Source organism: Leucoraja erinacea, chromosome 4 (assembly GCF_028641065.1).
Source record: "Leucoraja erinacea ecotype New England chromosome 4, Leri_hhj_1, whole genome shotgun sequence".
Taxonomy (NCBI): Eukaryota; Metazoa; Chordata; class Chondrichthyes; order Rajiformes; family Rajidae; genus Leucoraja; species Leucoraja erinaceus.
Genome location: NC_073380.1, coordinates 64,179,410 through 64,194,531, shown reverse-complemented (window position 1 = coordinate 64,194,531; position 15,122 = coordinate 64,179,410). Strand labels below are relative to the sequence as shown.

Sequence of the window (15,122 nt, the reverse complement as noted above, 5' to 3'; positions counted from 1 at the left end):
TTATGGGCTCTTAAATTATGCAGCAGCCTATAATGTGGCATCTCATTAAATAGTTCCCCTACATTGATTCAGTTTGTTACTCACTCAAATGATGGCAGGAATAGTACCAAATATGTTTTCCCTTTCGTAAAACATGTTTGACTTTGTTTCATCACATTTTGTTCCCCTAAATGACCAGCTATTTTTTTTCAATGATGGCGGAATCCAGAATCATGTCAACAACAGGTATTAAACTACCAAGCCTATGTTTCCTGTTTTATGATCTCCATTCCTTCTTGAAAAAAGGAGTCGCATATGTAAAAGAGGCACTTATGGAAACCACTGTAATCCAGTAGGGAATTACATTAAGTTCAACGGAAAACAAAATAGGCCACAATATTGCTTCCCAAACATACTAACCTGGCAGGGGGTAATCGGTGGTCAAGCTGGCCACTCTCCCAAGGCAAGGCTATCCCATTGCACTTCAGGTGTGCTAACACCTGTGATTCCCACAAATGCAAGATACTCAACTGCAAAATTTGTGGTAGTGGAGGACTGCTTTCATGTATAATTTTTTATTTTAGATTGGCACAGTGTTGCAGCGGTAGAGTTTCTGCCTTGCAGCACCAGAGGCCCAGGTTCAATCCTGACTACACGTATTGTCTGTACAAAATGTATATGTTCGCCCTGTGTGCATGGGTTTTCTCCGGGTGTTACGGTTTCCTCCCACATTCCAAAGACGTAGAAGTTTGTAGGTTAATTGGCTTCTGTAAATTGGAAATTGTTCCTAGTGTGTTGGATAGTGTTGGTACATGGGGTGATCGCAGGTTGGCACTGACTCGGTGGGCCGAAGGCTAGAGTCTAAAGTTAATTGACCTGCTAATTCATATTTAACATGTTCAGTGCTCATAGCTTAGACCAATTATTCCACCATGCAGATCTCCAGGGTAGCTTGATGAAGCTGTACTCTACATTTAACAAATGCTGTAATTGAAACATGAAATGTTAATCATGAAATTGGCACAGTCCTAATCGAAAGTCAGAAAGAGTTTCATTCCCTGACACAAATTAATTGAGTTTCAAAATATAGAATTGCTTTATATGCAACAGGACTGTCAACAAATAATTTTTGTGTGCTTTTGTGATAGTGGAAAAATAAATATTGGCTCCTATAAGAAAACCTTATTTCGGTGGCTGCTCATTGAATCACAGACGGTTAGAGTAGAAAAGGAGGGTATTCTGCTTGTTGAGTCCATATGGGCTCTGTGTAGTTGAATTAAATCATATTGGAATGAATACCAAAACGATTCAGACTGAAAATAGATACAATTATTTATTTTGTGTACTTGCCATCCCATGTGTATATTTGCTCACGGGAGATATCGGGGCCAGATATGTTATGTCAAAGGTGTGATAAGATTTGCTATTCATAATGGATGGGACAGCCCACAGGGACGTTTGACATCTGTATCCAATTCACAAAATATTGTTGTGACTTGCCAGACTTAGTATAAAATTCCCAAACAAGTAAATGAATCAAGCTGATGGATTTTCTGATTGATCAATCTGTGCAATTATCACAGATATGAAACCTGCATGAAAATTTCCTGGTCCATTCTGCCAATTTGTTTATTTTTAATTTCCAGCACAATTCACGTCAAATCATTGAAATGAGCCCAAGAATTTACAACATTTTAAGTTAAATTTGGATTTAATATGGGCTGCGTTTCCAGGATATTTTATGTGCTCCATAAATGTCATACTAAAGCTGATTTTGCCTACAAAGGTGGCTATTCTCCACCTCAAATTAATCACCATTGTGAATTCCCATCACTTAAACCTCAGAGAGGCTCTTAAAATAATTCTTGTTTGACGTGCAAAGAATCAAAGAATACTTTTCTAAGTTATTGGTTTTAGTTTACTATAAATCTGACTGTTGTTTAACTGTCAAATTAACTGTCAAAAGATGCTCTATAACTTGTTGAAATGATTTAAAGTTATTTTTAATCATATCATTCAAAGGCACATGCAATCCTATTTATGATTAAACTATATTAGCAGAATGAACAAAATTGCAACAAATAACCAATTTGAACAAAATCGAGGAAAACATTTACAGCAAAAAAACTTTTAAAATAAAAATTGGGGTTAAAATGCTGCCACGTTCCAATGGTTCCTGAAAACCTTTGAATGTAGTGATACTGAAGCACATTTGGGAGAAATTTCAAGGTAAAATAAATGTATACTGTTGTAATCTTGAGAGCAATTGGCAGGTAGATCATTAATTGTGTCACATGTCAAAACTCTTGAATTTATCATTCCTTAACTAAATGTTAAGCTTTCCCTAGTGCCACAACCAATCGAAGTGTTTGCATTCTTAGTGTCTCTAATCATGAAAACCACTGTATTAATCAAATAAATATTTTTTTAATCTGTCCAATGTTCAGAAACAATCTAGAGGAAAGGATGAAACAAAGCAGAATTCCTGTATTAATTAAAACATGATTAGAAACCTGGCCAAATTTCCCTGGGAATTCACTTTTCTAATTTAGTGTGGCTAATCTTTTTCACTTGGTTCAATTCTAAATTCAGCATTTTCCAGTGTTTAGAGATCGCTCTTAAAAACAATCCTTTGTTTTTCTTTGTGATTAAAAGACACCTGGATGCCACAAATGAAGAAAAACAAGTAATAAGTTCCTCAGATATGTTTTCACCTTTGCTAATAAATCTTCAAATAGTACAAATGGATCTGGTGTTAGCAGAGGTAGGGCATAGTTCAGGAGATGTACAAAATATTTCTTATTAAGATGGTTGTGAAAACTACATAGCAAAAGTATCAGGATAGATTTATAGGGACTGTAGAAGAACTCGGTCTGATCAATAATCATAATAGACTAGAGTGATGCGGAGTGAACGTGCTTATTAAAAGTTAGGATAACCTTTAAAAACTGTATCTGGTTTATTTTTTCTCCTGCAGTAATATCACACAAAGTCAACGTTTCCCGTAATTATTCAATTGTTGAGCATCATTCAGACTTCTTTATGGTCATCAAAATCATTGAGATCCTATAATACATCCTGTATTCCTGAATAACCCACCTAAAATAATTCACAAAAAACAACATTTACTTATCTTGCAAAGGACTAAGCCTATATGAGTGCAGTTAATTTAACTCTCAAACAATTAGGTCATAGTACACACAATACAGCTCGCCTTTGTTTCAGGGCAACTATTTATACACTTATCATCTAGAAATGCAACTGAAAGTTGCACACATCTAAATTACAAAGTCATTTTTATCTTGCTCTATCTTTTCCGCAGTATAACATATCATTTCCCATTTGAGATTGCGAAAGATTGAAACACGAGACCTTGTGTAACATGTCATTTCCCACTGCTTGCAGTTTGTTGAACTCAAGTAATTATTTCACTTGTAGCTGTTTGTGTGGTTCCAGTGATCACAGACCACCAGAGCTTCAATGCACTGCTACGACTTAAAATTGCCAGCCATCAAACTCAGTCTAAAAGAGAACAAATTTAATTTTTCATACATATGAACCCCTTTATTCGACATCAATAGAAAAAAAAATGGTATCAAGATCCAAACAGTTGACTGACAAAACGAAGAGAACCTGAGTTTTAACACCGAGAGGTATCTATTACATGGGAACTTTCTTCTGGCGCCGTGAGGTATTTAGGCCGTTTGCTCTACAATTCCACTGGGGAATGTGTGCTGAAACTTGTTGATACCTGAGCAACATAACCAAGTTTCAGAAAGTAAATGAGCTCGAACAATTATTATAAGTCATTTCCTCCAAGGTTGTTGAATTTTGACTGTGGGGAAAGCTAATTAATATTTTAACCAGAATTTGCTCCTGGCATAAGAATACTTTGTCAAGGTAAAGGGATAGAGAACAACTTTGGAAGTACGGCTCTACTAAGTCAAAGGGTCATTATCTGCATGGAAAATAACATTATGGAAATATTTGACAAATACTTCATTTGTTAATTTGAATGTTGATGATAAATAATGCAGTTTCCATATTTTCTATATTCCATATTTTCTATATTCCATATTTTCTATATTCCATATTTTTTCAGCTTAAGGACCTTGTAGCTGGCACAGCTATATATACTGAATGCTGTCGTACAATCTTCTCCATCAAGGAAGCCTCAATAAGATTTTGCACTTGGGTTACAAAGTTGTCAAAAACCACTTTTAATTATAGAAAATTGATTAATTAGAAAAAAGCTTTGTGACATTAAGCTATTTAAGTCATCCATTAGAAGAGAATTTCAGCTCCCTAGGCCAGATTCCTAGATTTCAAAATAGTCCGAGTTTTAAAATAGGCTAGTTATATTTCACAACTTGTGCTGATGTCAAACTGGGCATGAATGCACATTATGTAGTACAAAACAAGCATAGAGACACATGGAATTTAGACAAGGAATATATGACAGGGGATAATCAAAACACTTGTTTATCTTCACATTAAACTAGTGCCTAATGTGAAATTATGGCTTTGAAAATGATATTTATATATTTGCATTTCCTTTTTTTTATATCACTGAGAGCAGCGATTCTGATGGTTTTTGTCAAAGATTGAAATTAAGCTGTCACTTGGGTAATCATCAAATACATATATAGAACTTGATCTTCCCATGCTAGAAAATGACAATTATCTGGTCAAAATATTAATTGGCTTTGCACACAGTCAAAATTCAATAACTTTGGAGAAAATTACATAATAATTGTTCAAGCTCATTTACAAAGTTATCAAGTTGTCACATGTTATTATATGTGTTGGTTGGACCCACATTATCCAAGCATGTTACAGTCATAGAGTCATACAGTGTAGTAACAAGCCATTTGGCCCAACTTGCCTATGCTGACCAACATGCCCAATCTTCACTAGTCCCACCTGCCTGTGTTTGGCCCATATTCTTCTAAATCTATCCTATCCATGTACCTTTCCAAATATTTGTCAAATGTTGTGATAATACCTGTCTCAATTATCTCCTCTGGCAGCTCATTCCATATACCTACCACTCTTTGTGTAAAAAAGCTGCTCCTCAGTTTCCTATTAAATCTTTTCCCCCTCAACTTAAACCTATGGCCTCTGGTTTTTGATTCCCCTACTTTGGCTAAAATACTCTGTACATTTACCGTATCTATTCCCCTCATGATCTTATACACCACAGGATAACCCCTCATCCCCCTGCACTCCAAGGAATAATGTCCTAGCCTGCTCAACACTTTCTCTATAGCTCAGACCCTTGAGTCCTGGCAACATCTCTGCACCATTTGCAGCGTAACAATATATTTCCTATAACAGGGTGACCAAAGCTAAACACAATACTCTATATGTAGCCTCATTAATGTATTGTACAAATGCAACATTACCTCCCAACTTCTATACTCGATACACTGACCGATGAAGAGCAATTCACCAAAAGCCTTCTTGACCACGGTATCCAACTGTGATGCCACTTTCAAGGAACTATGTACCTGCACTCCTACATCCCTCTGCTCTACAACACTCCATGGAGTGCTGTCATTCACTGTGTAGGTCCTGCCCTGGCTACAATTCCTAAAATGAAACACCTTGCTACAATACCATCTATTTTAGTGTCATCTGCATACTTGCAAATCATGCCTTGCACATTCTCATCCAAATCATTGATATAGATGACAAACAGCAATGGGCCCAGCACTGAACCCTGAAGACACAGGCCTTCAGTCTGAAAAACAACCTTCCACCATCACCCCCTTCTTCCTTCCATGCTGCCTAATTTTTATCCATTCAACCATCTCTCCGTGGATTCCATGCGATCGAACCTTGCAGAGCAGCCTACCACGTGGAACCTTATTAAACACCTTGGTGAAATCCGTATAGAAATCCATATATACACTGTCCATGGTCAGTGTATCAACGTTTTTGGTCACATCTTCAAAAATCGTATAGGGTTGTGAGACACAATCTCCCATGATCAAAACCATGCTGACTATCTCTAATTAGCTCTTAGCGATCTCAATGCATGTACATCACGCATGTTGTTATGGTTTTGTATTTTTATACTAGATATCCTCATGGAATGAGCATCTCTATCTTTTTCCACTGGTGAACTTCACATGGACTGTGATCCAAAAGTGTAACATTTTCCTGACCAAAATCTAATAAGGGGGTAGAAGATCTTTGAATCATAACCAAAACCCTTACTTTGTACAATGTGTACTGAAATCTGTTTTGGAAAGACGACCGAACATACATTCTTAACAAATCAAAATTGGGTTGATGGGGATCCTGCCAGCAGCTTGTTCGTTATTTCAACTTTTTTGTTTTTTTGGTGTGTCTAAATGTTAGTTTAGGTGTATCTTGATGTGTCTTGTGGTGTGGGGAGGGGGAAAAGGAGGAAACCGCTTTTGGTCGCCTCCTCGACGGAGAGGTAAATTTTTCCATGTTGCTTCAGCAGCGGGCACAGCGTGGACTTTTCCATTGCAGAGCGGGTGAACCATTGCTGGGGGTCACCAGAAAGGAGTGCTCCGATCGCTGGCCTGTTGACTTTGGCATCATGGGGCTGTGGTCCGCGAAGGTTCTAGCCGCGGGTGGGACATAGACTTACCATCCGGAGCCTGGGATCCCTGGCCGGGGATCGCTGGAGAAGAGCTCCGACCGCTGGCCTGTGGCCTATACCATCCTGAAGTCGTGGTCTCCAGTAGGGAAGTGCCAATTCGGGTACTCCAAGCCACGGAGTGTGTTCGACCGTCCCGACGTTGGAGTTTTGATCATCCCGACGAGATGGCATGTGCATCCGGCCGTCCGTAGCGGCGACTACGGAGGTTTCGTGGCCCGACCACGGGTGAACAAAGGAGGAGGACTGACTGAACTTTGTTGCCTTCCACCACAGTGAAAAATGCAGTGGTGGATGTTCATGTTAAATTCTATCGTGTATTGTGTGTTCTTTTTTTAAGTGTATGGCTGCTGGCAAATTCATTTCACTGCACCTTCGGGTGCATGTGATTAATAAAATAGACTTTGACTTTGAAATTATGCTTTAAACCTAGGTTTTAAAATACAAATTACTAAGAAAGAACAATAAAAGGCACATCAACTTTTAAATTTCACACCTAACGTAAAGGTAATAGTTTCTCTCTAAACACAGTTATTAGTCGTGCCTTCTCGAGGATTTCATCAGAGCTGGCAGTCAAACTCACTACTTTAGGACAGGCCTTCATCCATAGGTTAAAGTGAAATAGGATGACCTCACATGCAGTATCTGCCACTTCAGACGCAAGAAGCTGCAGGGACAGGAATCTTGCATAGTTGAGGAGTAATTCTGTGGGTCAGGCAGCATCTCTGCAGGAAATCCCTTCTGAGCTCCCATCCTCCCTCCATATACCTCCTCAGAGTCTGGGTCTAACCAACCCAAGGCCCAACCCCTGTCACGTTTTAACAACCCCATCTCACACTCCCCCCCCTCCCCCTCCTGACTTCCCCCCCACCTCCAACACACCGAATGGTCTGTCCTCAGCAGAAACCTTACATTTGTTGCCCTACACCCACACCTCAACGTGTTCCAAGCTCTCTTCCTGAAGTCCTGACTGATAACATTGCCTAATCATGTCCTCCATAGAAGCTGTCTGACCCGCTGAGTTATGCCCCTGTCCCACTTAGGAAACCTGAACGGAAACCTCTGGAGACTTTGCGCCCCACCCAAGGTTTCCGTGCGGTTCCCGGAGGCTTTTGTCATTCTCCCTACCTGCTTCCACTACCTGCAACCTCCAGCAACCACCTGCAACCTCTGGGAACTGCACGGAATAAAAAATTATATTGAAATACAGGTTTAACAGCAATTTTGAGAGGCACCTTTTATTATGTTCCTCCCGGTTGTAGGGAAGACCAAACAAGAGAAAGATGGCACCCAAACCCCTGCCTTTAAACCCTCTGGCTAAGGGCTGCCTCCGGACTGAACCACTCCCGTGCCGAGGGGTTCGACAGTATGATGGCACGACCCTTGGGAGCCGCCACAGGACCCCCCCCGCCCCCCCCACCAGAACCAGAGGCACGAAACGCACCGGCGGGCGCACGACCCGGCCGGCCCGCGTGCAGAAGTCAGCAGATCGTGGAGCTTGCGGAGGCATAGGTGGAGGGACAGGTCGAGGGACCGGCGGGTGGACAGGTTGAGTGACAGGCGGAGGGAGCCGTGAAGGGGGGCGCCCTCGAGGCCGAGGTTGGGCAACCAGCACCGGCTGGTCAATGTCCAGGTGCGCCGGCTTCAAACGGTCAATCGACACTGCCTCCGGCCGGCCCCCCATGTCCAGGACAAAAGTCGACTGCGCGTGTTCTAGCACCCGGAACGGGCCCTCGTACGGCCTCTGGAGTGGCGTCCAGTGGGCATCACGGCGCAGGAAGACGTATGGGCAGTCCCTGAGGGCTGAATGCACGTGTGGGCGAAATGTCCCATGGTGGGACGTCGGGACGGGTGCGAGCCTGCCAACTCGCTGGCGAAGGCGCTTTAGGTGCTGATAGATTGCAGGCGCCGAGAATAATCCTTGCATAAGGACAACATAGCATTCAAGAAGTTTAACATTAAAACATAAAAACATCCCCCCACAGTGGTTCCCACTGTGGGGGAAGGCACAAAGTCCAGTCCCATCCTCTTGGTGGATGAGGGCGTTCCCTGCTGCCCCGGCACCGACGGCACGAACTCCCCGGGCACCGTGAGTGGCAACCCGTACACGAGCTCCGCCGATGATGAGGCCAGGATGCCCAGCATGACCCACGGCAACTCGTCCATCCAGTCCGGGCCGGAGAGTCATGCCTTCAGTGCTGCCTTTAGCTGCTGGTGGAACCTCTCCACCAGACCGTTATCTTGTGGGTGGTAAGCCGTGGTGTGGTGTGGCCGCACCCCCAGCAAGCGAGCCATGGCTGACCACAGCTCGGAGGTGAACTGTGGCCCCCGGTCTGAGGAGATGTGCGCCGGCACCCCGAAGCGAGCAATCCAGTGCGCGGACAACGCACGAGCACATGTAGCCGTTGAAGTATCGGCCAGCGGAATGGCCTCCGGCCACCGCGTGAAGCGGTCCACCATTGTAAGAAGGTGGGTGATGCCCCAGGATGGCGGGATGGGCCCTACAATGTCTACGTGGAGATGGTCGAATCGCCGGTGAGGTAGACCAAACTCCTGGAGAGGCGCACGGACATGGCGCTGGATTTTTGCCATCTGGCACGGAATGCAGGTGCGAGCCCAATGGCCAACCTGCTTGCGCAGACCGTACCACATGAAACGAGCGGCCACTAGCGCTGATGTCGCCCGGATTGATGGGTGAGCCAGTCCGTGGATCACCACGAACAGCCTCCGGCGTCAGGTGGCAGGGACGATGTGGCTGACCGGACGACAAATCGCACAGGATTGTCACTCCCCCTGGACCGAGAGGGACATCCTCAAGGCGGAGGCCGGAGATGGCAGTCCGGTAGGCGGGCACCTCATTGTCCGTGAGCTGTGCCTCTGCCAGAGCAGAATAGTCAATTCCGGGCGCCACCTCGAACACGGCGTTGATAGCGGGGTGGGACAATGTGTCAGCCATCCGGTTCTCTTTCCCCTCGATGTAGCGGATAGATGTTGTATACTCCGAAATGTAGGCCAATTGCCGCTGCTGTGGTGCAGACCAGGGGTCGGAAACCTTCGCCAGGGTGAAAGTGAGCGGCTTGTGGTCCATGTAGACGGTGAACGGGCGGCCCTCCAGGAAGTAGCGAAAATGGCGCACTGCCAGGTACAGAGCCAGGAGCTCGCGATCGAACGTGGTGTATTTCGTCTGTGCACGGTTGAGGTGCCGGCAGAAGAAGGCCAGGGGCCGCCAACCTCCGCCCGTCAGTTGCTCCAGCACAGCACCAACCGCCGACTCCGAGGCGTCCACCGTGAGAGCAATCGGGGCATCTTCCCGCGGGTGCACCAGCAGCACGGCCCGAGCAAGGGCCTCCTTCACGCCGTCAAAAGCTGCCCCTGCCTCATGGGTCCATTCAACGTTCTTGTTCTGCCCACCCGCCAGAAGTTGATACAGAGGCCGCATGATGTGGGCCGCGGATGGCACGAAATGATGGTAAAACACCACCATGCCGACAAACTCCTGCAGGCCACGCACCGTGCGTGGGCGGGGAAACTGACGGATGGCATCGACCCTGTCAGGCAGGGGAACCACGCCTTGCGCAGTCACGCGGTGGCCGAGGAAGCCAATCTCGGTTACACCAAAACGGCACTTGTCGAGGTTGATGGCCAAACCATGCTCGCTGAGCCGCTGACAGAGCTGCCGAAGGTGGGCGCAGTGCTCCTGCTGTGAGCGGCTGGCCACCAGGATGTCGTCCAGGTACACAAACACGAAATCGAAGTCGCGACAAACCCCGTCCATTAGGCGTTGAAAGGCTTGCGCAGCGTTCTTGAGGCCGAACGGCATCCGCATGAACTCGTAAAGTCCGAATGGCGTGATGATCGTCGTCTTGGGTACGTCATCCGGATGAACCGGGATCTGGTTATAACCCCGTACCAGGTCCACTTTTGAAAATATTGTGGCCCCAGCCAAATGGGCGGTGAAGTCCATCTGCTACGGGGTTATAACCAGATCCCGGTGAAGTCCTGGATGTGGGGTATGGGGTATCGATCCGCTGTTGTTGCGGCGTTCAGCCGTCGGTAATCCCCACAAGGTCGCCAGCCCCCGCTCGACTTAGGGACCATGTGGAGTGGGGACGCCCAAGGGCTACTCGAAGGGCAGACGATCCCCAAGGTCTCCATTGTGCGGAATTCCCGCCGTGCCAGACGCAGTTTATTCAGCGGCAGTCGGCGTGCTCATGCATGGAGTGGTGGGCCGGTAGTCTGGATAAAATGTACCCTCTCCGTGGCTGGGGGTCGGGATGATCGAAAAGCGGTGGGGGACACCAGAATGTCCCACCGGAACGCGGCCAAGATCCGTGCGAAACGCTGACGCCTGACGCGGGAATGTCCACGGACGCCAGGACAATGGCTGGGAGACGTCCCAATGGTGATACAAAAATGCAACATGAACAGGGAATGCGCCCATATGTGGGAATCATTCGCCGAGCAATAGCCCCCGCTTACCGGCGGCCAAAAGGCGGTGAGGATTGAGCTCCGGCCAGCCACAAGGACGGGGACTCCCGGGCCCAATCCCGGCGAAAAGGCGTTTCCCAGCCGCCACAGGCATGGTTGGCGGCATGCACGGTTGGCGGCATTGTCGTGCTGCAGCACCCCAGCGCTGATGGAAATAGCACCAGCGCCTCATGTTGGTGTTACTTGGAGCTTGCCTGCTCCCGCTGGTGGTGCCTGCAGGTTGCTGGTGCTGGACTGCAGGTGCAGTACCCCTCACTGCCGCTGGGGGCGATCGTACGGGCCGTCGGGCTGGAGCTGTCACTCCTTCCACAGCTCCCCCGCCCCACCGGAGGAAATCAGGAGCTGCTGGGGTGACGTCATCGGCGCGCCTGCCGACGGCCAGCGCGCTGACGTCATCGGGGCGCGCCATCTACAGCGCGTTGGCATGCCTCCCGAGGGCCCTGAGGTTGGCAAACGAGGCGTCTGTGAGCTGCAGACGAATGTAGGCCGGCAGCAGATGCAGGTAGGTGTACTCGAACAACCGGCACGGCGTGTGCCCATCCAGTAGAGCCACTATCTCCTTTAGAAGGCTAGATGGCCGTCGGTCGCCTAAGCCCTCCATATGCAGGATCCTAGCAGCACGCTCCATCCTGCTTAGGCCATAAATCTGGAGCAGGAGCTCCTTAAGGCCGAGATACTTATCAGTGTCCAGGGGGGCTGCGAGAAAGTCCGTGACCTCTTCAACCGTGTCCTGGTCGAGGGCCCCCACCAGGTAATAGAAGCGGGTGGCATCGACCGTGATGCCCCGCAGGTTGAACTGGGCCTCCGCCTGCTGGAAACAGATGAGTGGCTGGGTGGTCCAGAAGTTGGGCAGCTTCACCGAGACCGCATCCAGAGACCGGGCCGGGCCGGCCTGTGAGGAGGTAGGGCTTTCTCTTCTCTCCATCATGAAGCCAATGGAGCGTCGGGGGTCACCAATGTAGTGCGTGGGTCTCAAAAGGAAGCACAAAGTCCAGTGTTTTGAGAGGCACCTTTTATTATGTTCCTCCCGGTTGTAGGGAAGACCAAACAAGAGAAAGATGGCACCCAAACCCCTGCCTTTAAACCCTCTGGCTAAGGGCCGCCTCCGGACTGAACCACTCCCGTGCCGAGGGGTTCGACAGTATGATGGCACGACCCTTGGGAGCCGCCACAGAGGTACAATATATTCATCACTATGTGGTGTATGTACAACAGTTCTGCTTCAAGTCCGTTGCTTCCAAATTCAGTGCAGTACCACTTGGGACCAAGGCATTGAACTCTACTGAATTGATCTTACAAAAGGACAGGCTTTTCCTCCTCCCACTGTGCCTGTGCAGAGGAAGCCATGAGGAATGGGTAAGTCTGATCAACCTCAGGGGAAAGAGGGAAGGGGAATGGGAATTGTCTCAGATCAGAAGATGAATGGATGAAGATAGGACATTGCTGCTGGGCAGCAGAGGTAGTGGAGTGTTGTTCTTCATGAGTGTGGTTGTGGAGGTGGTGAATCAGCACCCTGATGTAGCATTTGTGGTTTTGAAAAGTCTGTCACTTTGTTACTTCTCGACATAAGTTGGCCAACATCTTCCTCATTTTAAATTCTATACCTCATATTATCCAAAGCTCTGTTCCTGGTGTCCAGTCAAATACTGTCTGCTATTTTTAATTGTTCAATCCTACATTTGCTGACTTACATTGGCCACTGCTTAAGAAATATCTTTACTTAAAAATTCTTATCATAGCTTTTAAATCCTTTTATAGCCTCAAATCTATCTGTTTTAGTCATCGCTTCAACCTTGCAGTTTTTGCGCTGCTCCAGATTCAGCTTTTCAATCATCCTTCATATTAATCACTAGTTATTGTGTTCTTGGCTCTGGAATTCCTTTGAAACTCCCTGCCTCTCTTTCTAACTCTCTTAAAATGTGCCTCAAAACCCAGCTTTTTCGCCGTGCTTTTGATAAGGTTCCTCTGAATCATATTGGGCTATTACTCACAGAAGGGACTTCATTCATATCGTTTATTGTTATTGTTGGAGATGTGATTTAAAAATAGATTCAATTGTGAGAGTGTGGATTTTTTTCCAAATGTATTTTTAAGAGAAAAAAGATTGCAGTTTATGTTGCGGCAAATCTAGAAGGCTTTATTAAGGCTTTAGTAAGGAGGTTGTGGAAATTCCAGAACGTATCGAGGAAGCATTTTATTCATTGCCATTACAGAAAGCTCTATAGCATCAGTTGTGCGTGGAGATTTAAGAACGTCAAAAATGGCAAAGAGAAAGACAAATTAGATCTATGCAATTGTGCAAACTAAAATTTGTGTTCTTATTATGTTCCATAAAACTGCTATATAACTTCTGATATGTAATGGTGACTGAATGTGTCCCATACCTTTTCACTTTGGTTTCTTTGTTTATTCTGTTGATCAGCTACGTAGATGAGAATTAATTGGACTTTGCCCTTGATAATTAAACTCTGTAATTCAAAGTTACAGGGATCGGCTGGCCACCTGGCAAACTCAGAGATTTCTCAAGCACTTTTGTGCCATGGTACTGTTATGCCAGTGCCCCATTTTCACATCAGAATTCCAAGAAATCCTCTGCACTCCTGGGGGATCTAGCCCGCCCTTGAACAGTTGACTAATCCATGTATCAGAATCAAGATTAATAATTCTCCACATCAAACCCCCGCCCCTACAGCTGAAGATTACATGTGAACCTTCAGTCTTACTGTTTGTTCAGAGATGGCGACTGATATCTTGGTAAATTGTGAAATTAATTTTAATATATCCACCTAAACATGTACCATGGATAATCAACAATGTTTATGTTATGCGGCTACAAAGAATCATAATATAAAAAGACACACATAAGATCATTTTTTTAATGCAGGTCATCTTTTTTAAATGGCAACATACTGTATTACTGAACCATTTAAAGAAAACAAATAAAGTTGCACTAAGTTGTTTGAGCTATTAAATCTATTGCAGCTGTAATTCTAGCTTCAGTTAAATAAATTGAAAAGTTTGGATCAGTCGTGTTGGATGGAGCACTGGGAGAGCTTCAGCTTTTCTTTGATCAATAAATGTCATTTACCATTGCCTTGTAATGGAGATAATGGAAACTTGAGCCTGTGCCTCAATCCCCTGTGTCGAAAGATTACATAAATTCCATCTCATTACCTTGCACTTGTTAAATTGGCTACATGCTGAAAAACAACGAAACTTTGGGATGGATATGCAGATTGCCTTCAAACAAACTGGGTAACATTATGACGAATAAAAATGTTATTATGTCATATGTTTAATGCCCAAGCCTATAAACAAACTGTAACGCAGGAATATTAATGGACTTGAATAAGGCTATTAGGTTTAAATCTACAAAGTTTATTACTCTTTTGCTAAGTGAAACTCTAATTATACTGCAAATTTGGCATTCAATTTAAATTATTTAATATGTTGCATTATTTGAAAATGACACACATCTTGAAAGTCATGTCAACATGCATCCATTGGGATGATTTTCAGTAACTGAATTGTTACAGTGGCTGGTACGGTGGTGCAGGGGTAAAGTTGCTACCTTACAGCGCCAGGGACTCGGGTTCAATCCTGAGTGATTACGGGTGCTGTACAGTGTTTGTACGTTCTCCCGTGACCTGCGGGGGTTTTCTCTGGAAGTTCTGTTTTCTCCGGGAGTTCAATTTTCCAAAGATATACAGGTTTGTATGTTAATTGGCTTGGTAAAATTGTAGATTGTCCCTGGTGTATATAGGATAGTGTTAGTGTGTGAGGATCATTGGTCGGTGCGGACTCAGTGGGCCGAAGAGCCTGTTTCCGCGCTGTAACTTTAAATTAAACTAAACTAAGCTGTGCTGAATCTTATAATTGCAAAAAAAAATGCGACAGGCACAGTACATAGAAACATAGAAACATAGAAAATAGGTGCAGGAGTAGGCCATTCGGCCCTTCGAGCCTGCACCGCCATTCAATATGATCATGGCTGATCATCCAACTCAGTATCCTGTACCTG

General features: G+C 45.4%; 1 non-coding gene across 1 annotated transcript; it reads left to right on the top strand.

Moving 5' to 3' along the window:
- Positions 1-391: 391 nt before the first annotated feature.
- On the top strand, positions 392-555 carry LOC129696795 (U1 spliceosomal RNA). The gene has a single exon (XR_008723407.1). It is a non-coding gene; the product is annotated as a U1 spliceosomal RNA (small nuclear RNA).
- Positions 556-15,122: the final 14,567 nt, after the last annotated feature.